At 38.2% G+C, this 27270-nt stretch overlaps 1 long non-coding RNA gene across 5 annotated transcripts in view; it reads left to right on the top strand.

Moving 5' to 3' along the window:
- The window catches only part of LOC116240686 (uncharacterized), a 37110-nt gene that overhangs the window by 3121 nt on the left and 6719 nt on the right, over positions 1-27270 (top strand). For 2 of the 5 annotated variants that reach the window (XR_004169367.2, XR_016464516.1), the window contains 4 exons: positions 449-488; positions 2115-2213; positions 5681-5797; positions 8581-8834. This is a non-coding gene — a long non-coding RNA (uncharacterized LOC116240686). Of the gene's footprint in view, positions 1-448; positions 489-2114; positions 2214-5680; positions 5798-7438; positions 8232-8580; positions 8835-15330; positions 15869-27270 lie in introns of those variants that run through there. The other 3 variants (XR_016464513.1, XR_016464515.1, XR_016464514.1) reach the window with 3 other exon arrangements.

Genomic DNA, 27270 nt, shown 5'->3' with positions numbered 1-27270 from the left:
TTTTGATGAAGAATTATATGAAAACTAAGCAGATGCTCCTCTTTCTCTACATGTTATACATATCCTAGTTCAGAGGATGCTCAGGCCAATACTGCAGGAGGCTTTTTGAAAAATAGATGCTCAGAGACTCAATCTGGCTGCATTATTATGCCAAAACAGAATGTAATATACGCAATTTTTGTTTTAACCCTTCTCTTTGCCTTTTATTTTCCCTATAAAATATCAATCTTGCACAAGCAAATTACACAAGAATCTCTTGTGTCAATACTACCTACTTTAAGATATACCACATATTACCTTAAAAGTGCATGCAATTGGAGTCAACTTTTTTTAAGAAATTGCTTTTTCTCTCAATGCACATTGATTTCTGAATTACTTTTATTCTGATGCAAGTACTGGACATGCAAGAGAGCTGCATCTTTATATAAATGGCTTTTTTTTTTTTCAGATTATCATTAAGAGGAATAAGGATCATCGTGAAAAGAAAAGTGAGTGTTAAAGTGGGTGTTCATGGATCCTAGAAGTCCTTCCTAGTGCAGTGACTTTGGTCTAATAATTTTATATTTGGACAGTTTGTTGGATAGTTTGATAATAATAGTTTGATATGCTGCAGCCATGAGCACAGTAAGCATCAAGAGCAAAAACACATTTCTCATATATTTTCCTGAAGTCCCATTCACCTTTTTACCTGAGGCCAAAAAAAGCATCCACCCAGCTCTCCTAATTCCCTCAAACACAGAAGCTCTCAAATTAGAGCCCCGGACGCCAACTCTGCTAAAAGTTTCCTGGTGCCCCAGTTGCAATGGGTGATAGGCCTCCACAGGCTTCCAAGTAAAATGTGATCATTTCTTGCTGATCCTTGTGTTCTCAGCACTATCCAATTAACAGTGGACCCCGACTAGCTAGGATCTCCAACAGTGAGTATTATTGCTAACCCAACTGGCCACCTGCTGGTAAGGCCCCCCTGTTTTCCTCTACACTCTAACTGCTCTCATTGTTTATTCATAGAGCCAAAGATTAAAGCCAGAAAGGACCACTGTGATCATCTTACCTCTAATCAGAAACCTTTCCAATTTTTCAACCTTCTCATTCACTTGCTGACATTACATGTAGATGCAGAATGCAGTTTACAGAGAACTCCTTTATTTTCCAACACACTTCAGTCTGGTTTGGGTAACCAGATTACATGCTCATCTACCTCTGTAACAGATTTTACAGGACTGGTCTCTACTCTCCAGCCCAATTTTGAGCTCCACCTCAGATCCCAGTGGTCCCATTGTGAAAATTCAGTTGTTTAAGAAGCATAGAGATCATGGTACTAGAATTCAGAATGAACCAATTCCATTGATCTGTTCATAAATTGTTTGGTCTTACCCCTGCAAACTAAGAAAAACTGTCACCTTGGCATTTTCAGGCAGCTTTTGTCCTCTCTCCCCTCCTTACTCTTTTGGTTATTTGGTTGTTGTTTTTTTTTTCTTTTCCGACAGAACAATGTCATTGTTAGTGTCAAAAATGAAATGTATTTCAGTGATGTCTGGGTTTCCTAGTGATGGGTATCCAGACTGAGGCAAGATATGAAGCTAATCGGAAGCCTAAGTGCCTGCAGAACAAAATGACAGACCTTGATCATTCCCTACTGACCTAATGGAGACATAGATATAACTCCAGAGGAGACCAGTGAAGAACAGTTATGTGGGTTCCAAATGTTTCTAGAACCATAAAACACATGCCTAATTTTGTTAGGTTAAACCTACCTTGAATAACATTCACTATGTAGATAGCCAGGCATTACTGATCTCATTATCACATTTTAAAGATATAGACAGTATTGTTCAGATCTGGTTTTTGTGGTCAAAGTAACTGAATGTTAGATAAATCATAGCAGTTGTTAGTGTACTAGTATGTTTTACTGTCTGTGACAATCTCAGGCAAACTGAGAGTTGAGCTGAAACAAACTCAGGAGTTTTTCAAGAAAAACTGATTTTTACAGACTGAGTAGAAACTCAGACTGAGATATTTGCTGTCACAAAAAGAAAGAGAATCACATGAAAAATAAAATCAATTATTCAGCTGATTTTTTTTTTTTTTTTTTTTTTTTTTTTTTTTTTTTCCAGAGTGATGGAACACGAATCCACAAAAAATCCCTGCTACCACTGGGATTAAAAATAATAATAATAATCACACAGAATAACAGGAAAACACCTTCTGATTCAGTAAGTGGGCGGAAGAAATGACATAGATGTTTTACAAACTACAGGGATTGGGCAGCTGTTTCTGATATTTTAACTCAGGATGGTATATTGGGAGCACATTTCATCTGTATGTTCAAGTATGGGTACTGTTTTTTTGGGGGGGGGTAGAGGTATAAGCATTTCCTCCTCCTCCTTAATCTGTGTTGTTCCCAACAAAGAGGACCCTGAATCACAAGCAGACGCACATCAGCTAGAATGATGAGTCAAATTAAGCTCTGAAAGATAAGAGATCAGTTATACTTGTGGCCAAACTTTCCTTCTGGATACTAGGTAGGGACTTCCCCATCAGTGTGTGTGTTCTTCCATTTGATCTTTTTGAGCTGTTTTAATTTCTCTACTGAATGAACATGAAAAACAACTGTGTAATTCCATTTACCTCTATAATTTTTCTGGGACTGGATGATCAAAATATCTTTTGACCTGGAATTTTTTAATTATTATTATTAAATTATTAATTATTAATTTTAATTAATAATTAATAATTATTAATGTGGATTAATTTTATTATTAATAATTAAATTAATTAATAATTATTAATGTGGATTTTAACTCTAGCCTGTGTCTCTGTGTGTAATTTTCAATTACTTGAATTTCTGGTATTGTCTTATGCTTTTACATCCATTCCAGATGTTCCTCAAGCTTTCTTTTTTGTCCTCTTCTCAAATTAGAGATAATAATCACTGCTATGATAAGACTATAAGGTTCCCAACTCTTCCTTCGATTTAGCAAAATTCTGCCTCTACTTCAGAGAATCATAATATCAGGAGATGGCTTGGATTGGAAGAAAGCTCAAGAATCATCAAGTTCCAACCCCCTGCTGCAGGCAGAACTGCCAACCACTAGATCAAGTACTAGATTAGGCTGCCCAGAGCCCCATCCAACCTGGCCTTGAACACCTCCACGGGCAGGGCATCCACAGCCTGTTCTGGGCAACCTGTTCCATCACCTCAGAATTCTCTCAGTAAAAAAAATTCCCCCTGACATCTAATCTGAATCTCTCTTCGTTTAGTTTAAAACCATTCCCCACTGTCCTATTGCTATCTACCCACATAAAAAGTTGATTCCCTTCATGTTTATAAACTCCCTTTAAATACTGGAAGACCACAATGAGATCCTGCACTGTTCTCCAGGCTGAACAAGCCTAACTCCTTTAGCTTGTCTTTTCTGGAGATGTGCTCCAGCACCTTGATCATCCTCATGCCTATCCTCTAAACTTTCTCCAAAAGCTCTGCATCTTTCCTGTTTAGGGGTTCCAGACCTGAATGAATGGGACCTAATGGTGACAGAGTAGAGAGGTTCAATCCCCTTCCTTGCCCTGATGGCCGCCCCTCTTCTGATGGAAACCAGGATACTGTTGGTCTTCCAGGCTGCAAGCACACAGTGCTGCCTCATAATAGGGATCCCTAAGTCCTCAGCAGGGCTACTACAATGATTTCTTCTCCTAGTCTGTATACTACATAGGATTAGCCCAATCCAAGTGCAAAACCTTGCACTTTGCTTAGTTGAACCTCATTAGGTTTACCTGGGCCCACATTTCAGGTCCCTTTGGATGGCATCTCTTCTTTCTGCTCTATCAACTACACCACTCATCTTTGTGTCATCAGCAAACTTGCTGAGAGTGCACTTGATCCCATCATCTATGTCACTGATAAAGACCACCTGTACTTTGTGAACTAATGTATGGCAACTTTGACCTTGATCACTGTGATTAAGTTGAATTGAATAATTTGTCTGTGAAATCAGTCTTATTTCTGTTTACAGAATATGCTTGGGGATATTGTTGCTTCTCTCATAGCTAACTGAGATTTTTCAGACGAGTCACTCAATATTTTTGTGGTTTTGATGAGTTTACACTCCTGAAGAATCCTGATGTATACTTACACACGTATTTTTTTAGGTTTTGCTTTTGCCTTTACCTCAACTAGTAAAATTTAACATATTGATGGTTCTCGAAGGTGAATACAAATGGAACACAGAGTTAGCCAAAGTAGTTTTTTTTTTACAAAAGTAAGCTTTACTTTCAATCAGTGCTTGAGGGACCTTAAACATTTTTCTGCTTAGAACTTAAATACTGTCTTTGGCAGAAGACTGTAAGCCTTAATGAGATGAGCTGGTATTGACAGATTATGATGTGCTTGTTGTGTGATATTTACATCTACACATTTACGTAGACCAGAAAACACTTTGTGGATTTAGGAATGCTGATATACCAAAAAGTTGCTTTGAATGTAATTATAGTTGATATTTGCAAAGTTTTGTTTTTTACCGAAGTGGCAAAGCTGTCTTCCTTCACCAAACCACACCAAATGTCTAGTTTCACTGCTCTATTTAGGGCTAGAAGTCCAGGTGGCATAGCTTCAGGGATGTAACTCCAAGTGACACAGTGATGCCACAGAAGCCTGGCCTTAGGAAGAGATACTGATTCTGCAAATCTCTTGGCAGAAGTTTGCCCCATTATTAGCATACATAACTGTGAGTTAGGTAACCTAGGGCCTTTATTTCTAGCTAGGGCATTGGCTTGCTGTGTGACCTTTAGTGAGACATCTCATGCTGTTTTGCCTCCTTGCTTTACAAGAGAGAAAAATGTATCAATAGGAATGTGAATCTTAATTCATTAGTAAAGCATTTGCTGTTTTGCACAATAATTTTTATGTTCACCTTTTATTAAAAGGGATTTATTCTTGCCTTTCTATTAAAAAATGGCGATAAAACAAAATACTACAGAAAGTGATAGTAGAAAATACCTCGATTCTTGCCTAACACCTATATGCAATGTGTATACATCTACTAAAAGACTGAGAAACCTTAAGAAGAGATCCAAATAAAAGGGTGCTACTTCCCATGATTGTCAAATATGTTTTAAAACTGTGCTATGAAGAGATTCTCTTGAATATTCTACACTGCTATCATAGAAATAAATGCATTGAGGCTAACTGAACTGTATTAACAGTCTGTGAGAGTATCAAGTGTGAGGGTTCCTTATATCAATTACTCTCTTTGAATATCCAAACAGAATTTTGATTTCAGCAGCTATGAAATAAGATACATTTTCTGTTTTTCATTCAATACTGTTCTATAGATATTTTATTTGGTACCTTGGTATTTCTACAAAGACTGCATAACTCTTTCTGTTATACTTTCAAACAGTGTTTTAAAAAAAAATGATTCTAACAACATCCTATTTGGAGGCCAAACATCTTTAAATCTTTTCTCACAGTCAGACATGTTTTGCTCTTTATGTGCAGTCACTTGAGATGTAACCCTACGTTGTTACTCTCCTGACACCCTAGAGTCAGAGGCTGAATCCATCTGAGTCTGGGGATGCTTCTCTCTTTCAGTAAAGTCCTGAAGAATGACTTGCATGCTAAGATGTTTTTCCCCTGCCATCATTTATTCTAGTTAGAATGCTATTTCTTTTCTCTCTGCAGTTCTCATCTTGCTTGGTATGTAGTGGAGCTTTTCATCATGAAGAGATGGATGGCAAATGAAGTAAGAAAAATACCTTCCATGGAAAATATTTGCAGAATTAAACAGATGAATATCAGGTACCTTTGATTAGTCACAGAGAGAAAGTAGTAAAGGGATAAATTGAGAGATTTATATCCTATATCTTGTCTCTGTTCCCTGGAAATATATAAAAACATTAGTGTAATTCAGATCAAAAAGCTCATTCTTAGTACTCATGGATAAACTGTGCAGCGTAGTGTGACTTAACTGAGGAGAACTTCAGAGGAGAACTAAAATCTTGGAAAAATGTTTGGAATTTATTTTTATAAAAGCTGGACATTCACAAATTTTATTCAATATTTTTGTGGTGTACGTTCACCTGTTATGCAAAACTCTCTGACTGCCAAGCTGCATCAGTGTTTAATTTGAAACTGTCATTATAGCACTAGTAAAAGAAGTTTGTAAAGCTGAAGAAGGGACTTCAATAAATAGTCTGCCTTTCTATCTGTGCTTTTCTTGTGTGAGTTTCTTGAAATATATTTATTTTCATGCCTATCACATTGTTAATGAGTTTTCTTCTATAAACTGACCCTGACTGCTACTCTAAAATATATTTTAAATGAAGCATGGCTCTGAGACCAGGCAGATTATTAAAACATTGAAGTATATACATTGAATCATACAGAGATCTTGCTTGTTGGTACTTGAAGACTAAATAATTTTTTTGAAAGATGATTGTTAATGAACAGACTTAGGGTCCTAGTTGTCCCATACAAAACTCCCTCTCAATCTTTTTCTTATTTACCCATCTGCAAAATGGATTTAAAATAACACTACTAAACCCAGTAGCATTTGACAGCACGTTTACTTAAATATAGATGAGTGTTCAAGGTGCAAAACAAAAAAAACAGCACCCATTATTTTCCTTATGAAATACAAGCCTTAGATGGTAGCAGAAATTAGTTAATTTTGGGTGTAACCAGCAAGTTCAACTCTCAGTGGGAAAAGACTATAGCAAAACAGGTTTTGTATATCACTAGAAAAAAGAATGCATCTGGCAAAGTGATTGTGTGCTTAGAGAAATACACACGTAGCAGCAGATATTGCTGCAAAAGCATCCATATGGCTGACTGTAATTGGTCAAAAAGCCTTTGTTATGATTTTACCTAAAGTTCTTGCGTTTTTCACTACTGATCATCACTGTAGTGCAAAAACTGGAAGTTAATACACCAGTCTATATGTAGACAGAAACTTAATGTTATTTGTACATACTTCTCTTGAAGTATTCTCTTGAATACATCTTAAGCATTTTTAAATATCTACATGGACACATATATACTTGCATGCTATTTTTTTATCCTCCAAGTTTCAGTAAACTGCTACAATACTAAGTACTATATAAGTTGCTTGAGATATTGTGACCAGATGGTTCACAAGGCTAGTAATGGATTATAGTGCTTTCTAGCTCCAGATTGCCAGTTCAAATCTGGGTCAGGTTGACACTGTCTGAAAATTATTACTGTTTGGTGGCTTATGTGAAATGAGTTGGAGACCTCAATATAGTTCCTAAAGGCTGGGTTAATATAACACAAATGTCACCAGATGATTGTCGGTTTCAGGGCTCAGGCTGAAGCACACCGAAGTCAGTGGAAAAACTTCCATTGATTTCAGTGGGTATTGAATTAGATCTTAATTATGGAGAATGAATCCTTTGTGCTCATGGAAGTGCTTATTTACAGGGGGGTGAAGGATGTCCAATGAACTGTTCCTGGGGGACAAGTACTACTGCTAGCACGTAAGGTTTTGAATGTGGGATGAGGTGGTCCCAGGTTCGTATACAAACTGGGAGGAAAAATCCTTGAGAGTATCCCTGCTGAAAAGGACTTACTGGTCCTGGTTGATTAAAAACTTATTATGAGCCAGCAGTGCACTTGTAGCCCAGAAGACCAACAGTATCCTGAGTTCCATCAGAAGAGGGATGGCCAACAGGGTGAAGGATGAGATTGTCCCCCTCTATTCTGTCTTCATGAGGTCCCAGCCTCATGATGTGCTTTGCCACTGTTCTGGCTCCATTAGTATAACAATGAAAGAGAAGTTACTTGATCCTTGGGGATAAGGAGAATCATAATGAAGAAATAATAGATATTGAAGACCCTTGAGTTTAACTGACTGGAAATTTAAACTAGACAAGTTAAAGTGGGAAACGAGGCACAGTATTATCACCATATTTGATTAACCTGTAGAAGAAACCAGTAGCAAAAAAGGAGAAATTGCCATTTCTATATCAAGTTCAGATATGTATCTGGAAAATATGTGTTAATCAGATCTGCCACTGGACTGTGTCCAATGACATTGCTTGCACTGTCATAGTGATACAATTTTATTGCCAAAGGACCCCCAAAAGGAATAAAACTAAACCACTTGTGCAGCTGACTGCATTTACTTCTGCTTTCTGCTGTCTTTCTAGCTTAGTTCCTAGTCTTGCTGAAGATACACTGAAATGCAATGGTGTTCACGTGTTCTTTGTACCACGTGAGTTAAATTAATTCAAATTTCAAATCTGTTACAAACCTGTAAGAGTGTCTTTAACAAAGGAGCTCTTGGCTGTATACCCAAGAACAATAAAACTCTTATTCTTATCAATCCTTTTTGTTTTTCTCTCGTAAAAACATTTATGACTTTATATTGGATGATGGTAACTTAGGGAATTTACATTCTAAGTATAGACTCTAAACAAAGATGAAGGTTTGCTATTGAAATGCAGCATTTTAGAATGCCTCACTTGTTTGTCTGTGTACTGATCAACACGGAGAAAAATAACTTTACTGAGTTTTTTATAATAGCCAGTAATGACTAACACTTTAAAAATGTTTCTCTCTAGTGGCAGAAACAATAAACCAGATTTTGGCACTTGGAAATGAACAGAGACACAGAGTACAGAAGAAAGATAAATATTTTTGAAGTAGAAAAGACTATATGTGAGTTCAATATAGTCTTTTGGCTAAGAGCAAGATAATCTACAAATAGAGTCTGTGATTTAACAAGGCAACCCAAAAGTTTTAAGACCTGGATTCCCATCAGAAATCTGAAGACTATCCCTAGAGCTTCTGATGTGGACAGAAAAACCTCAATGAAATAAATAAATGAAACTTTATGATTTTGTCTGGGCCTTTACTCTGTTATAGGAAAGTACAAGTGTGTACAAGGCAGAATTTATTTTTTGTTACACATATGAAGAACTACACCAAATAGAAAAATCACTTCATTGATATGCTGTCAATCAGGTGAAGTTGCATGAGAGGCTATTCCAATTTTAACACCATCATTTAGATAAAGAATGATGATTTTGTTACCAGAAAACATTTCAACCAATAGGTCTGCACCTGAACTGTGTTAGAAAATTAGATATGGTTTAAAATCTTCAGACCTTTTTGAATTTATTTCTATTTATTTAGCAGTTTATACTGTTTGGAGATAAGATTGTCTTTTCTTTTATATCAGACGTAAATTTAGATTTAATAAAGACATAATTAAATTCTGCAGTTTTCTTTGCATGTTTATAAATATGGTGTTGCTCAACAAGCATTTTAGTATAAGTGAAACTTATTTAAATGGAATTTATGAGAGACGTTCAAATTTACACATGAGCTTTGCAAAGTCTGTAGTTCAAATGCCCAGAATATTTTTTTATCGTGTATTTACTTTCAGATACATATGTTTTACATTTGTATTTATATAAAATAGTCAACAAGAAAAGATATTTTCTTTGGGAAGCAATTACCTTCTCATTTAATGATCAAATTTAGAACAGATTTACATACAAAAATAATTTAAATATGATATTATTTTCTTGAATCCCACAAAAAATCCTTCCCCTTTAATTCTCTTTTTCATGTTACTTTCTTCCCTCTTTCCTTCAGCTGGCTCAGTTACTTTTAAGTATTTTAATTGGCAGATGTGATGGGTGAGAACATAGGACCTCAATGGAACAATTATAAATCCTGAATGCATAACTTAAATATATACCTTTTCTTTATTTATACTTTTTACATTATACTTGTCTCATTTATGGTTATATGATTAACAGTTTCCAATAACTCAATTGCTTATTGGACATGGACATAGTCCTGGGCAATGTGCTGTAGATGACATTGGAAATGACCTCCAGAGGTCCCTTCCAACCTCAATCATTTTGCGATTCTATACACAACTCCTGATCACCTTTATTCTAAATAAAACTTTCCTCTTCTGTTGTAAACAGGGAGGCTCTGAGACAAGTGTTTATGAGATTAATTCAGTTTGGGATATTTTTGCTGTTCACCTGTATAAGTAGTTTCTTATGAAAATATGCACAGGACACACTGGCTTAGCACAGTTCTAGTAAGGATCATTTGTGTCTGAATATTTGCCTATATTGTTAGGATAAATCTTGGGGGCGAGGGGGAGGGAAAGTATAAAGATGACCTACTTTCAGCAGTTCCCCTCAGTTATTTTATGATTTTTTTTTCTTCTCAGTAGTGTGCTTCTATCTCTGTAAAGCAAGAATGGAGATATCTATCTGAGCAGTAGAGTGGTGCATACATTCTCAGAATTGCTTACACCATAATGTGAGAGAAAAGAGGAATGGCCTTGGAAGTGTCAATAAAAGAAAAGTGGTCTAGTTTTAATATGAGATCTCCACTCTACCTACCCTCAGCAACTGTATTTAGATATTCATGCTAGAGTCTACTGCTCCTAGATAGCCTATGAAGCCAGTGTAGAAGAAAAGCACTTCCAAAGGGTTGTTCAGAATGAAGCCTCAGTGAAGCTCACACTGAATTGCCAGAAGTTGTTAGTTATACATAAAAACTGTTGTAAACACCTCCTAAGTTGTGGACAGTTTGCATTATATACCTCAATCTGTTGCGTGTTAATATCCACCCCAAGGTTTTCCTACAGTGTGGCTACTACATTAGTCTTTCTTCTTCCACAAAGACTGCCTTATATTTGCTTCTTAGAATAAACTTGTAAGGCTGCAAAAAGCAGGTGGGAGTTCAACCAATGTAGTTTTCACCAGCCATTTTGATGAGTCAAGAAATTTTATGTTACAAGATAAATTTTAGATAAACCCAAGGAAGTGGATAAAATGTTTTTAGCACAGAATTTTGGGGCTGATTTCTATTATGTATTTTCTAAATCATGGTATATAAATTTCTTGCACTCACTCAGTGCTTTCAAGAGGCTCTTGGTGATATATGTAGGATTTCTGTGCATAGCTAACATAAGCGCTGAAGGAAGAATAGAGCCCTTTAGTTTCCTCCTGCCTGTGTAAATCTTCAGACGTTCCGAGCTGTCTTTTGATACTCTTCAGAGGAATAGCTGGAGCCTGGTTGAGAATTTAAGTGTGATAATCCCATGTTGCTAGTAGTGTTATAAGTAATATTAAATGTCAGAAGATAACAAAAGACTCCCTGTTTTTTTTTTTTTTTTTTTTTTTTTTCCTTCTTCTTTTTTAGCCAAAGAAATAGAGTTATTTGAATTATTCAAAGCAGTAGCATATTTCACAAGTTTTGGTAGAAATCTGAGTAACATCAGTGCTTTTTTATTATTAAAAGTCAGAGTTAGCTGATTTGTACTTATTTTATACATATGCCTGGGCAATCAAAAGAAGTAAGTGGTAACCAATTTTATAATATGTCCCTGACAGAAAATATTATAGGTCACAAAATCCAAAGCTACTGATGTCCCACTGTGTTGCATTTATTATTAGTAAAACTTACAGGAAAGCAGTCTCTCTCACCAAGACTGCATTGAGGCCCAATAGTAGCTGTCAGTCTTGGAGAAGTCAATTTGTATTGTAATTATGGAAAATACAAATGAAAAATATGTTTCTGGACTACCAAATTATGGCCTATTAGAGCTAGCTTTATAATCTGTTCTTCTCTACACTGCAAAATTCTGTGATGTGACAAAATATTTATGAGTATGGCTTTTATCTACTTTTTTAAATGAATGCAGTCTTATTTACACAAACAGTGAGTGAGAAGTTTGGAATGAGAGTTAATTTCCAGACAACTAGATATCAGCAAGGAGGCTGAACAATGATAGTTGGAGTTACAACTGATTTGAGCTTTGCGCTTTTGGAAGACATTCAGACTACTGCATTAAAAATCTAGTAATTGTAGTCAGAGGACAGACAAGAAATTGGATAAAAAATGTAGCTGATTTAAAAAAAAAAACAACGATTAGACATTATTCATGTGTCTAGTGTACTGAGTTCCCAGCTTAGTGCTAAGAGCTAAAGCAGAATTAAGTATCACTCTTCCATTGAAAAGTTTGTTGACCCAGAAATGATTTCAAGGTGACCAAAAATGTGAATTCTGTTGGTTTTGATAGAACATTTTGGTTAAACTAAACAACAAAAATGGAAAACTTCAGAAAAATCTGTTTCATTTTAATCTCTTTAAAAAGAAACATCTTAGTATTGCCAAATGACAATTTTGAAAATTGTCCTTAGAAACATATTATTAGAAAGGCCTTTGTAAAACCTTGTACAAAGCAAAATGTTTTGGCTGACACGCACTGATTCTTCCTCCTTCCTCCTTCCAGCAAACTGGCAATGTTTATTTCAAGCAGACCTGATGTTATTTTTTGCAACTTTTCGGTTTTGGGTAGTGTTAAATCAACTTAGATATATGTAGCACTGCACTAAGATCTCTCATAAACATTTCCTTCTCTCACAGTTTCATACGGTTTTCCTGTTTCAATGCTGACTTTTTTCAGCTTTCAATAACAGGGTCAATATTTTAGTTCAGGGCAATAGAGACTTGTGTGACATGATTCTAGATTTAATCCCATCTACCAAGGAGAATCCAGGTGTGAACATAACATTTGTCTCGGGCTGACTTGGATGAAAGCTTCAAGTATCTAGAGAACAAATGCTATTATTAAGAGCCTAACACAAATCCTGTAGAAGTGTACTTTTCTCCACTCACATTCCACTTTTTTAATTTATCTCCAATATTTTCAAGGTGTTTATTTCCTATTTTTAACTACTATATCTTGTCACCTTGAGTGATTGCAGACTCTTTTCCATTTCAGACAAGAGCCTGTTGTAAACAAATTTTGTATGTCCTCTTGGGGTTAATGAAGCGTAAAAAGCACTATTGGCTTTGCTTGCTGAGCATGCAGGTGTCAGGACTGTGGAAACAGGCTGGGACATGACCTGGACAGGCTGGAGAGATGGGTGGAGAGGAGCTTTCTTAGTTCCAGTAAGAGCAAGTGTATAGTCCTACCCTTAGGGAGGAATAACTGCATGCATCAATACCGGTTGGGGTATGACTTACTGAAGAGGAGCTCTGCAGAGAAGGGCTTAGGAATGAGCCAGCAGTGTGGCCTTGTGGCCAAGAAGGCCAGTGGTATCCTGGGGTACATTACAAAAAGCATAGCCAGTAGAATGAGGAAAGTTACCCTCTACTCTGCCCTGGTGAGGCTGTATCTGGAGCACTGTGTCAAGTTCTGGGCTCCTCACATCAAGACAGGGAACTTCTAGACAGAAGCCCCAGCAGAGGGCCACAAAGACAGTGAGGGGCCTAGAGCATCTACTGTACAAGGGGAGGGAGAAAATCTCTGGTACTATTCAGTCTGGAGAAGTCTGAGAGGGATCTTATCATTGTTTATAAATGTCTAAAGTGTGGTAGTAAAATGGATGGGTCCAGGCACTGTTCAGCAGTGGCCAGCAACAGAACAAGGGGCAAAGGGCACAAACTGGAACATAGGAAGTTCCATACAAACATGAGGAGAAACTTTACTGTGAAGGTTACAGAGCACTGGAACAAGCTGCCCAGAGAGGCAGTAGAATGTCCTTCTCTGGAGATATTCAGAACTCACCTGGACACTTTCCTGTGTAACTTACTCTAGGGAACTTGCTCTAACAGGGGGGTTTGGATTTGATGACGTCTGGAGGGATAGATTCTCCAGAGGTCCTTTCCAACACCTTCAGTTCTGTAATTCTGTGACTTTGACACTGAGAGTGACAGGGATGACTTCTGAAGTATTCATATTTGAGGCTGATGTCAAGAACTGATCAGAGCTGCATAGGGACTGGAAGGAAGAAACAGAATCAAAGTAATGAATTGGTACAACAGCAACATAAATTGCTAGAGAATGTTACAGCTTTCTCTATCTGAGCCAGAGGAAATCTTGCCTTGTGTTTGATTGTATCTCTTTATTATTTTGGGAGGACTTAGAAAGTACTTAAGAATATTGACAATATTGTTTGGATACTAATGAGAAAGGGTAGGGATTTGAAATTCTCTAGTTGTATTGTAGATGTCACTAGATCCACTCTTAGCTTCTTCCCTTTAAGCCGGTTTTCTAAATTCATGGGATTCCTTCCTTTGTCCTTTCTGCACTTAATGGATGGCATGGTTATAACTTCAGCCTTTCAAGAAAGCTCTGTGCTGCCATTGACAGTTTTCTGTGTATGAAAAGTCTTCTTTTAAGGAGCTAGCTTAGGTGTCTACAAACTGTGTTGGAGACTGTGAGGCAGAACTGTGATTCAGGAATCAAGATTCAGTACTACTACCTACTGCTTGCCATTACTAAATTTTAATGTAAAAAAAAAACAACAACAAACATTCACCTCTTTTGGTTATGGACAAAAATGCAAGTAAGATATTTATTAAGAATGTAGAATACAGATAGTAACTAGAAAGAGATGGCTAATGCAATATTCTCCCACTCTGTTAGTGCTGTGGATTTCATAAAAGAAGCCTGGTCAGCCCTGCAGTGTCCTTTGTTTACTAAGAAAATATTTATTCTTTAAGCATCAAGTTCTGGCTTTCCCCAGAGTTCACTGTTTTGTGGAGAAGGGATTACTTTAACACTACTGTAAAGAAATGTTTACTCATACAGACTGTTCAGTTTTGCTTCTTTTTCAAGGGCCGTTGTCACTTTGCCACCACTTGCTCTGTCTCTTAAGCTGTTCACTTCCCTGCCCACCATAAGCTATTCTTTCCCAGCCAATGGGAAATTTTCACATTCAGTAACCCAACTGCCAGTTAGACCATACCCTCATGACTCATTTAAAATCTGTTACAAATTTTTTCTTGCTATAATATATAAATTATTAACAGACCTTAAGCCTCTGTTACACCATCTATTTAAAGTTGTGAAGATTTTTCGTTAAACAGTAGAAGCAAAGACATTACATCAATTATTTTTACTCTGTAACATAAGTGGATTAGATTTATCATTGTTGGTTCAGGTTCCACAGTAAAGTATGTTTATTTATTGTTATCTTGGGTTAACAAAGAGAAGAAAGTGTCCAAAATCCTTCCACGTACATCTGTTAGATTTGAACATGGGAGCCCTTGCTCACCTGCCTGCTTCACCACTCTCAGATTGGAGTCAGAATTGTGCTGGTGGGACAGTCAGTCCAGACAGAGAGAATCATGTCAGATTAGCGAACAACCAAATGTGCAGTTTTGTCCTAACACAAACATAAATAGTGTTGTAAATGGTATAGAGACATTTGCCAAAGCCTTTTTCATGGTGATATGCAAATGCTCATGTCCTGTTTGACCTAAGAATTAACAAATGTTTTAGGCTGTTCATCAGTGTAAGTAAATTGTATTTTTTCTATTTTTAGGATGAGACATTGGGCTTGTGCATCTGCTGCTAGAGAAGAAAGGCAAGAAGGAGAACAGGACAGAGTGGGAATGCTGGATGTAAATGCCACAGAATAAGAGTTGCTGTCCCTGGTGCTGACGAAGAGGTTGTGGGTAATAATGGCTGTTACTTCTTTTCTTACTCCTCCTCCTTGTAGCAATTAGTCTGTGCCCTGATACCTCCTCAGGAGTACCAGTGCAATCTTCCTGGACACCCAGGAGTATTTCCCAGGTAGTGGAGGGAGGAGAGCCCGAGGGTTTTCTGCTGCCCCAACAGCTCCCTATGCATTAACCCAGCTCTGCTAAATGCTGAATTATTTGCCTAGCTGCCAGGGAATTGGGTAGTCAGTCGTGGGTTAGACAGACCGGGGAATGGCATTTGGAAACAGTCAGACATTATGTTTCTATATCTGTACTGTGGTGTGCTCTCCTGATGGGATCCCACAAGGCAACATGGGTCTCAGGGACTTGCAGCAGCATGGTTCCTAAAGGAGCTGAATGTCTGTATTTCAGTTCTTTCTTAATAAAACCTTTTTTTTTTTTTTTTTTCCCCCTTTTTTTTTCCCCCAAAGAAACATGTTTTTCTCTGGAAGCCAGATCGAAGCCTGCTTGACTAGCGCATTGGTATTATATTTAACTAGTTAGCCTTAGCAATCTCATAGGATATGTATTTAATTTTCTGTCCTGATGTTCTGGCATGTTCTCAAGCAGCAGATATTCTCTACCACAGAGGATGCATTGGTACTTCTACTATGGATGTATATCTGATTTGCAAAGTACCTTGAGATTCTTCATATTCCTGACAGTGTCTTTTCTCATAGGAAGGTTGCTTGGCTCTGAGGCTGGCAGATTCATTAAAAATCCTGGGAACTCCTAAATAATAATTTTACAGTAATGAATGCTGGTTTTCATAAATTTTTATTATGAATTCTTGTCTTATGGCAGGTCAGTTCTCTCACAACAGAGTTCTTCATCATTGGCTTGATGTTTAAGTATTGGCAGTCTACTATTTAAAAACAACCAATGTCTAAGACACATACGTAACTGTTTTCAAAGTCACATAGTCATTTTTCTACAATCAAATAATTCTCTCATAATTTTGCCTATTACAGGCAAAAGAGGTATAGTCCAGGACTCATTGGTAAGGAATATGTATATATTTTTTGTATAGTAATGTTTTGTTCTTTAGTTTTTGTAACTGGAAAAGAAAATAACAAAAACAAAACAAAAGAATCAGCTGAAGTTATCAAGACAATATCAGTTAAAAAGTAATTCACTTTCAACTATGCACTAAAATTCATGGGTCAAAATGAGTATAATGCTATGGCAAAGTACTGAAAAGCATTGTATATGCTCAGCTGGTTATATTTGAAATTAGAGCTGAATGTTTTAAACCTGGGAGAAAAACTTGACATTTTGTCCTTTCTATATGAAGTGCTTTCATCTTAAGCTCAACAAACTCTTTACAACTAGCTAGGGTACACAGCAGTTTTTCTGAATAAGGTTGCATGGAGACACTGAGGCACATCCAAATTAAAACCTAGATTACCAGAAAGTCTCTGGCACATCTAAGAATGGAGTCCTAGATTACTGGTTCCCCACAGTCAATCTGAAATACTGGACTTCAGTCAGCTTTGCTGGCTTCAGTATGCATTCCACATTTTCAGGATGGCATGACATCTCTGATGTGAAAGCTTAAATCTTCCAAGCAAATATTTATGTAAGAAAGATTAGCAATTCAACCATGATAATGAGAAGAACAATAGCTTGGTTTTCTACTTCCTTAGAAAAAGACCAAGGACTAAACTCTTACCAGACTAAATACTTTCTTCTTTGGATTTATGCTGCTGTCTGGGAAGAATTCATAGAGGGGACTGGCCTGTTTTCTGAATCATGAGCTTTGAGGTTTATGCACTGCTCCTATTCCACCCTCCTCTCATCTAAATGGAGACTTGATTTTCATGATGTCTTTCATCTTCCTGAACAAAGAGTAGTCTCTTCTGTTGTACTCTTTAGTTTTCCCACCTGGTTTATTTCTGTCTTAACTGACTGAGGAAACTAGATATGCCATTTCTGATTCAGTAGGGGACTGTTTTATATTGTGTTCACCCATTTCCCTTGGTTGTTTCATAAGCATAGACTTCATTTGCCCTATCTTCATTTCTGGCCAAATTTGTTAAAGACTATTTTTTCTTTCATATACTGTAATACATGCTTGTTATCCTTCACAGGACAATATTGTCTTTAATCTGAAAGAGCTCATACTCTCCGTATCTGTGGTAATTTCAGAGTTTTTGCAATGCCTGGAGACACGTTAAATGCAAATTTTGTAGCTGCTACATTCCTTTGCTGTGCTGCTTTTTAAATTCCTGTTTTCTCCTGGGAGACACAGAGGCCTGGTTCTGCTGTCACCTCATTTTCACACCCTTCTTTCCATGACTTTGAAGCAGAAATTCCCATTTATTCTTCTGGGAGAGCAGAGTCATTGCCACAATGGAGACAGCAAAGGTTGCTCTTTCAGCCCCATACTCAACAAAGAACTATGAGAAGAGATTTGGTCTATGTTTATGTTAAACAAATACTTTGCTTGAAGATGCAAATAATGAAACACGGTATTGAAGTGCAGACAGGATTTCAGAGGTGGATGTTTGCAAGCGCTAGAGACCAACCAGCCTAGACTGCAGGTTTGCTTCTGCAGTTTTTCATCCATGGTGTACTGTGTGCTCAGCAGTCAGTGCACTCGAAAGGTCAGCATTAGCCTTTGTGGGGTTATTGATCCTCCTTTGGGGAAATAACTTCAAAAATCCGAAATTAAATGTATTGGAAAACTAATGGGATATTTGCACCATTTATGATACTCACTCTGCCTTGTGAATCCTGCCTCTTCTCTACTCTCTGCACATTGCTGGGATTTAGAATGCAGTTTCCACAGGAGATGGACTATCCATAATGATATTCAGAAATGGGGAATCTTTCTTGTCTGTTCTTATAACATCACCTGAACAATAGCAGTTCTGTCATTCTTTGGCCATGGAAGATTCCAAAGCTATCTGAGACAAATGCTGTCCTGAGATGGAATGTAATGTTGTAATAGTCCTTTTTTTTTTAATTATTTATTTATTTTATTTTATTATTTTTTTTTTATTTTTAAAGAACTTATCATTTTAAAAATTATTAAACATTTTGATTCCCCTATAAGTTTCTTGGAATTGTCAATAAACTTCTGACTTACTATAGTTTCTTACACCTTTCAGGGTCCTCAACATTCTACAATCAATATAGAGGATTAGCTAACTGTGTATAGTTGCAGTCATCTCCAGTCTGAAATACAGCAATGATTTAGAATTGATGTATAAATTTTTAGAGGGAACATTATGAACAATGTCACTTGCAGTACAACTGCAAGAGGGACTTTGGTCTGCAGGATGTAAATTTTCAGCTAGAATGTGATGAGGATAACCAAGCAAATAGTGTTGTAAAGAAGCAGTATGAAATTGTCAGTGTTCCTGATCTCATTGTATCTTGTCCAGCAGCAGTGTCCTCCAGCATCATGCTGTTGTATCTGCTCTGACTCAGAAAGGAGAGTGTCACCTACTGAGTCACCAATATCCTCTGTCATCTTGGGTTTCACTGGAAATTTTTAATGCATGCAGAGAGACTAGAATCCACTCCAGCTGTTTTGTGAATCAGCCTAATGCAAGACTTACTGGGTAGTATCAGGACTGAGTTGCATCTGCAAAGCTGCCTAATTCAAACAGCCCTCTGCAGCCTCAGCCAGTCTCTGCTCACCATCCAGTTACCTTTTCTCTTAAGAATCTCTTTTGTCTGACCAGAGCTGCTTGCATTAATTTAGGCAATGTGAAACATGTTGCTGCTCAACAATTCACTGAAGGCTGTGATTTGCTATCATTATTTCATTTCAGTGCCTCATCAGTTCCTGATGTGCTGGTTGATACATTAGTAATGCTTTTTTCATGCATTTATCACTCCCAGGTGTCACGCAAATGTTATGGGGACTGCAGCTGGTTTGCAAACCAGGCAGCAGGGCTGAGGCTAAATCTCTCAAGCATAGATGAGTGCAAGGTAGGATTTAATCTTAGCCACAGGTTGCAGATGTAAGTATTAGGTTAGATAGCAAAAAGGTCAGTGCATTTGAGATCATAGCTATAGCCAAATGGCAAGGCAAGAAATATGTGCAGTGAAGGATCCCAGGGACTCTCACACATTGGCTGTTTAAACCTGAGGCCACTATTGATTGTTAAAGTACATTCATTTGTATTATAGCTTTGCACAGGAAATGTTATTTTTTAAAATGCTAAATTCTAGTCTTTTGGCCTAAAATCTCTCTCACTGCCAATGAATGCTATATTCAGTGGATAATTACGCTAATTTATTTTCAATAAATTTCAAATTAAAATGATATACTGTGGAGAGACCTGATTGAAAATCTTGCTGTTCTGTTCCTCATTTGAGAACTGGTTTGCAATTAGTCAAGCTGTCAGATACCCAGGGAATGTTTTTATTTATTTATTTTTACTGAAGGGAATGGCAGGAAGAAGCAGCCATGCAGGAAAGCTTCTGGTAATCCTTTTTGTGCAGAAGAAAATTCAGAATACAGGGATCGCAGTTCGCCACAAGATAGCTCTTATGTTTTGCTTTAGTATGTTCTTTGCTAGAGTTACTAGTGTTAATCACAGATTATTTAAAAAAGTGCAGCTCTTGAAAAAAGAAATTAGATGCCTGCAAGTAGATGTAGTATGTAAATTCTAAGTACTTGTTCATCTCCTTCCCTTCCCAGTCCCCGTATACGCAGTGGGGGCGGTGGCTGGGGAGATCAAGGGCTTTTGGGTGGGATGCAAAACACCTGATATGCTGCTGTCTGCATGTTTAGCAGTTGCAATCAGCTATCCAGGAAGGAACATCAAGTCTGTCTGTGAGCCCCAGCAGAAACCTCTGCCTTCATCTCCTCAGAGCTCTCAGCTCCAGCTGACAAAGAGTTTTGTGATATAGCATGGCCTGAGAAGCACAGCAAGGTTCTATACTATGCTCTTTGCTAGAAGACTCTTGGTCACAACACTTATACAGGAACTTAGAAATTGAGACTCTTTTTTTTTTTTTTTCCCTCTCAGGAAAGGGCTCCAGTTGCCCAGAGGGTTTTTTCCTGGGGAAGAATCTCTCCCTGCTCATCAGGTCTGCACCAGGTAGAGCAACCCCAAGAGCTTGCACTGCTGCAATGGTGAGCAAAACTTTTCCATGTAGGCAAGAAACTCACATAGGGAGCAGAAGGGGTCACATTGCCTTTTGTTCTTTATTGATACGTTACTTCTAATGTGACATTTTTTGTGTGAAATTTTCTTTCATTGCATCCAGTTCTGGGGCCCCTAGCACAAGAAGGATATGGAGCTGTTGGAGTGGGTCCAGAGGAGGACCATAATGATGATCAGAGGGCTGGAGCACCTCCCCTATGGGGACAGGCTGAGAGAGCTGAGATCTTCAGCCTGGATAAATAAAGGTTCCAGGGGAACCTTATAGCAACCTTCCAGTACCTGAAGGGGGCCTACAAGGAAAGCTGGGGAGGGCCTTTTAATAAGTGCATGTAGTGACAGAACAAGGTGAAATGGCTTTAAACTGGCAGAGGGTAAATTTACACTAGATATTAGGAAGAAATTCTTTACTGTGAACGTGGTGAGACACTCAAACAGGTTGCCCAGTGAGGTTGTGGATGCCCCCTCCCTGGAAATATTCAAGGCCAGAATGGATGGGGCTTTGAGCAACCTGGTGTAGAGGGAGGTATCCCTGCGTGTAACAGAGGGTTGAAATCAGATGGTCTTAAATGTCCCTTCCAACCCAAACCATTCTATGACTCTATGAAAATATAGGTGCAGTTCTGAGGGGAAAATGGCATCCCCTTCTTCCCACCCTAACCACAGAGTTACTGATTTTTTTTAATTGTCTTTTTTTTTTTTTTTTTTTCTTTTGGTCCGTCACATTGTTATCTTCACATCTGGCCTTGCTGATGAGTTACTTTATAGAAAGCTTTTGCTAACAATCTTGATTAGACTTTAACTGAAATTTTCAGAACAAAAACCAAAGGGATTGTTTTAGGCTGTGGGCAAAAAAAAAAAAAAAAAAAAAAAATTGTTTCTGCTGGTTGAAATGTAACTGTTGTGCTATCTCCAGCTATCCTTAAGGTTACAAAAGAGAGTGGATACTTTGCTGTGGTTCTCAATCCATTTCAAACTGGCAGGGTTAACTCGGAGCAGTGATGCAAACTGTTGACACGTAGATGCCTTCTCGGGTCAGGGCTCCCTCCTAGAGCTCTGGGTTTTGCACCCAGTTATGATAAAGGATATTGCTTGGCACAGGAAGCTTCTATTCAGGAAATGAGATGGAAACTTCCACACGTATAAGTGAAAAGAAGATAGAAAGAAGACAGACTGACAAACAGTAGAACTTGTAGGTACAGCAATCTAGACAGCAGCAAAAAAAAAGGAACACATGGACATTCATTGTTCCAGTCATTAATGTGAAAATGCTGAGATAGCAATTGCAATTATTTTAAATTCATGACAATGTGGCCAAGTATTTTCTCCGATTTTACTAGCTATTTAAACTAGTGCTAGAAATGATTTTTCTTACTGCATACCAACACAAGAGGAGCTATAGATGTATTCCCTGGCAAAATCACCCCTCGGAAGGCAAGATATCCTTCTGAATTGCAGAATGAGCTCCTTAAAGCAAATGGGCCATTAGTGATTGAATTCAATCATCCAGACGATAGCTCTAGCTGGGATCAGGGCCGAGTGCGAAATGACAGATTTCACTCCGTGTCAGAGGCAGTCATCAAGAGCTCTCCAGGGACAGAGAAAAAAGAAGGTACTTGCTGGGAAGGCCTGAGGGATGGTTGCATCTTGCATAGGTGCATGCTAGGTAGATTGTAAGCTAGCAGTTGTAATGCTGCAGCAAGCGTGCTGGCTTTCCTGCACACTGCAGCAGCCATGTGGGACTGATACAAAAGCTGGCAGTCAGGAGGACAGGAAGAAACAGCTTCCAAATTAGTGTGATTTTGCTGATTTTGTGGTTTTCTGAGTCCACTTGGAATCGGTCACCTCTATAGGGGAAGAGGCTGACCGCTGGTGTCACAGCAACCTGAGCTCTTCTTTAATGTCCTTGGTACTTGGTCGATGTGTGCCTACAGCATTGCCTAGAGCAGGCTAACCCCGCAGCTGCTATTATCATTCTCTAGGAGGGGATGGCTGCCTTCTTATTTCTATCTGATTATTTATTTTTCTTTTTTTTCCTGCATAGTCTGGATTAATTGACACAGGTAAAAAAAAAATCCTTTGGCAATACTTTTTTTTTTTTTTTTTTTTTTTTTTCATTTAATTCTAAGGTAGATCACTCAGCTTGCTTAGCAGGCAGGACTAAAGGGACAGGAGGCACTGTGAGAGCAGTGGCAACCAGCAGGATGATGTGCTGGGAAACAAAGCTACTCCAGGCAGTGCCCTCCTATCTTGGGGTTATTCCATCATCCCCAGATCAGCAACAGCAAGGTTATTTCATCCACCTGGAGACATGGATTTATGTGTTTTGGGGGATGTGCTGCAGGAGGGGAGAAGTTTGAGATTACTCTGTGATGTTTCTGTGATAACCTGCTGCAGAATCAGAGAGGCAACTGATTTAAAAACATGATAATTTGAGAGATCTGCTGGACACCTGCAAAAATTCACATGATTATCTGTCTCAGAAAAGAGGCAGCTAACATTACAAGAAGAGCATTAAATTAAAAACTGCTAGGAACCAAACCCACCTGCTACCTACACAGCAGACACACAGACACACGCAGGCACTTGTTCTGCCTAAAGGGTAAACATAAGGCTCTCGTCTCTCAAAGGTGCGAATCTTAAAAGCGGTAACTGAGTGGAGGAGGTGCTGGGAAGCCAACGTATAGCTAGAGCTGGCGGCATCCTAAATTCACGGCTTATAGCTGTGATGCTAACACTGACATAGGTGGGCTATAAACAAATTCCAAGCCTACCTTATTGTGTTGGTAACAGCTTCATGTTATCTGTTTTCTACAGTTTGAACACACAAGCCAGCTGGCCTGCCTAGTCCACTCCCATGTCTTTTCTAATATGAAAGGGAGATGGTTCAATTAATTAAAAATATGATTTGCTTTAAAACATACAATTTTATCTCTGTTGCTTGACAGTGTCCAGTTAAATAGCCATAGGCATTCAGGCCCTACATATTTGCATAGGAAATGTATGAAAAAGAACAATCTGATTTTAAAAAGCTATCGTTTCACCACAAAGACCTTCAAGTTTTCTCTGCAGGGAACAAATGGTTCTATTTGGACAATAACTGTCCCACAGATGTTGCTTTCCATTGGTCACCATAGGCAGCCTCCCTTCCTAGGCATGATTGCAGGATGACAATCTGCAAGAAAGGCTGGCTTGGGCTTCCACATCTTTGATTAGAAGGAACTTAAAGGATTGAACTGGATCAATAGAGTCAGATTTAATTAGGATGCAACAGTGAGTGACAAAAGCTGTCAAAATCTGTCTCAGGAAGAATAAGAAAGGATCAAGAGCCAGTCTCAAAGGTGAGTCTATAGAAAACTGGTGTTTTCAGAGAAGTGGGAACATCACCAATAGGGTTTCAGAAAAGCCAAACAACAGGAAAGCAGGAAGAACACAAACTGGGATTTGGAAGCAGAAATGACAATAAGCTCCAAGTTGTGCTTTAGATGCTGAGTGAATTGCCAGTACAATCAGTTGCACCTCAGTCTGGATCATTTTCTTGGTGTAGAGTGACTGCCTCCGGGTTATATTCATCTAAGGAGACAGAAAGATTAGATAGTGCCAAAACATGAACTGAATTTTGATAAGCATTTGCTTTTAAAAGGTTGTACAGAATTTGATTGCAATCAGCAGCTCAGGGTATGGTAGTCATTTTCAGACACCTTCCATATGCTTTGATATTTGTCTGTAGGTACATGCACAGTAGAATTTCAGTGAGTAATTTAGATGTTCGCACACAACTTTTCAGAGCCTGATTTCAGTCCATCTCCTTGATTAAAGCCCAGATATTTCACTATCCATTAAATTGGTATTATAGTAATGCCAAAGCTTTGCCTTTTGGCATATTTCTCTGTTTGCCACATGGCTTTTCTAATAGAAAATTTCAACCCTTTTAAAATATATGTTGAAATATTAAACTCATGTTTCTTTTGTTGTCATGTTGAATCAGAATCTGTCACATATGGACTTGGAATATTATTTCTTTTAACAAACAATTTCATTTCTTTTAATGATAAAGCTGTTATGGTACACGGCATTATTAGTTTTTGTTTACTTAAAATTTTGTATCCCTTGAAGTTCTGCCAAAATAAAGCCACACCTTTATTTGTCATTACAACTATTTGAAAACTAGATCAGAGCTTGGTGCTTGCCCCTGATAAGAAAATAAATTGGTGATTATTATAATTAAGCAAAAGGAAAATGCCTTCAAAGGGTTGGTGATTTTGTTATCTTACTTTCCAAAATGGTTAGAGAATTCAATCAGCCTGATGGGCTCCCAGCCAAACAGTTATCATATTATAACTGCATCGGTCAAATTGTTTACCTAATCACTTTGTATTTAAACATGCACACAGAATAAAAGTTTCCTAGTTTCATGGAAAATATGATATTTAAATGTGTCAGAACAGTCAATACTTACCCTTTTCAATGCAATGAGTTTTCCAATAAGTAGTTTGATACTTGACTGTGAACATATATCTCTCTCCAGCTGTACTAGCTGCACCCACTCTTTAGCTTATTTTCAAGTACTTACCACTGCCACTCTTTTGTAGGGGACAGCCTCAAAGCTACTGGTGGAGCTACTTGTGAAAATCTGCCTGTTTCAGTCGTGATAAATTAGATTAACAAAAAAAGTTCTAATATTTAAACAGAGACAAGTACAATGAACTAGATTAGCTTGAAGGAAAGAAGGAAGACTGTATTGTAATTGTAACTGTCCATCTGACAAAATTTTTGGAACCACTCAACTAGACTTGACAAAGAGTATGACTGTTCAAGCTATGTAAAATATGCCTATATATTAATTCATTTATCCTTTTTCTTTTCACCACTGACTTGCAAGAAAATGAGGCTTAATTGCATATTTAAGTAAAATAGGAAGTACTTTTCAGGAAAAAAAACTTTTCAGGAGTGAAACAGATAATGGAAGAAGAGCAAATGGAAAAGGATCACCATAAGCTATATTCAATGAAATTATTCTCCAGTGCCAAAAGTGAATCAGAGACAACAGTAACAGGAGTACAAGGTTATCTCAGGAATCTCAGAACCTGACTAAGAGAAGGGAGAGAAAGGGAATTATCATGCATTCTTGCAAACGATTTTCATCTCAGAAAAAAAAAATTGTGAAGGAAAAGTCTATAGGAGGAAAAGTAGTATTAATAACAGTACTTGAAGCCAGAGCTATATTCAAGAAGTTAACAATGTGTAATGCTTGATATCACCTGCTCTGTAAACTTTGCAGAGAGGCTGCCTATGGGAGCTCACTGCTGCTAATGGCCCTGGGGTTTTTTCAAGTGATAATGTGTTCTGAGTCTTTCCTCTAATTTTTCAAACAATAAGAATAGAGGGCAAAAAGGCAGAAAACAGCTGTTGTATCATTGTTGGCAGGTGGTATTTGTATTTTTTCTGATTCTAAATGATGATGGCAAAGGGCTAAATCCTGCCCTCATTTATACCTTTGCATGTCCCATCAGAGTCACCTTAGCATTATAAATAAAACTTAATTCTCCTCTTCTAAGTTAGCAAGATTTTTTGTTGTGTTGTCAAAACAAGGTAGAGATTGGTTGGGTTTAAAAAATAAGGGCATAGGATGATGGGAAACCACAGGGTGGAGAGTGTCTGAATTTTAAAAGCAAAGCTAAAAAGGAAGTACTGAAATTTGGAGACTTTATTCTGTCTTTGATACCACCCTCCACTTCTCCTTGCTGCTCTTACACATTCAAAATTCACAGATCTGCACAGATGTACCTCATAGCATCTGACTATAACCGTACTTAAATCTATCTCCTAGAAGAAATTTCATTTACTGCATAGCCTATCTCCATCTCCAGTATCCAGCCACATCCAGTTCTCACCAGTCTTGAAAAGGCACAGGTCTGGGTTCACTTACACTTTAGAATGGAAAAAGGATGGGCTGTACATAAAAAGCTTCCTGAGAGGCTGCGACTCCTGCATAATTTCTTTCTGATTCTGGTGAATGTGATTTACAACAATCTACATGTAAGCTAGAAGCCTAAGAATCATAGAATCAAAGAACAGCTTGGATTGGAAGGAACTTCAGGGATCACAGAACCTCCTCATTTAATGCTAGACCAAGCTGCCCAGGGCCCCATCCAATCTGGCCTTGAACATTTCCAGGGACGGGGCATCCACAACCTCTCTGGGCAGCCTGTTCCAGTACCTCACCACTCTCTCTGTAAAGAATTTCCCCCTGACGTCCAACCTAAATCTCCCCTCCCTCAACTTAAAACCATTTCCCCTCGTCCTGCAGTTATCAGCCCATCGAAGAGTTGATTCCCCTGCTGTTTATAGGCTCCCTTTAGGGAGGCTGCAATGAGGTCACCCCACAGCCTTCTTTTCTCCAGGCTGAACAAGCCCAGCTCCCTCAGCCTGTCTTCATAGGGGAGGTGCTCCAGTCCCCTGATCATCTTTGTGGCCCTCCTCTGGACCCTCTCCAACAGTTCCCTTTTTTGTACTGGAGGCTCCACACTTGGACGCAGTACTCCAGATCGCGCCTCACAGGAGCAGAGTAGAGGGGAACAATCACCTCTCTGTCCCTGCTGGCCACCCCTCTTTTGATGGTGCCCAGGATCCCATTTGCCTTCCGAGCCGCAAGGG

This window comes from Phasianus colchicus, chromosome 2, assembly GCF_987193195.1.
Source record: "Phasianus colchicus chromosome 2, bPhaCol1.hap1.1, whole genome shotgun sequence".
Classification (NCBI taxonomy): domain Eukaryota; kingdom Metazoa; phylum Chordata; class Aves; order Galliformes; family Phasianidae; genus Phasianus; species Phasianus colchicus.
Note: the sequence above shows the minus strand (reverse complement) of the source record. Positions and strands in the feature narration are given on the sequence as shown.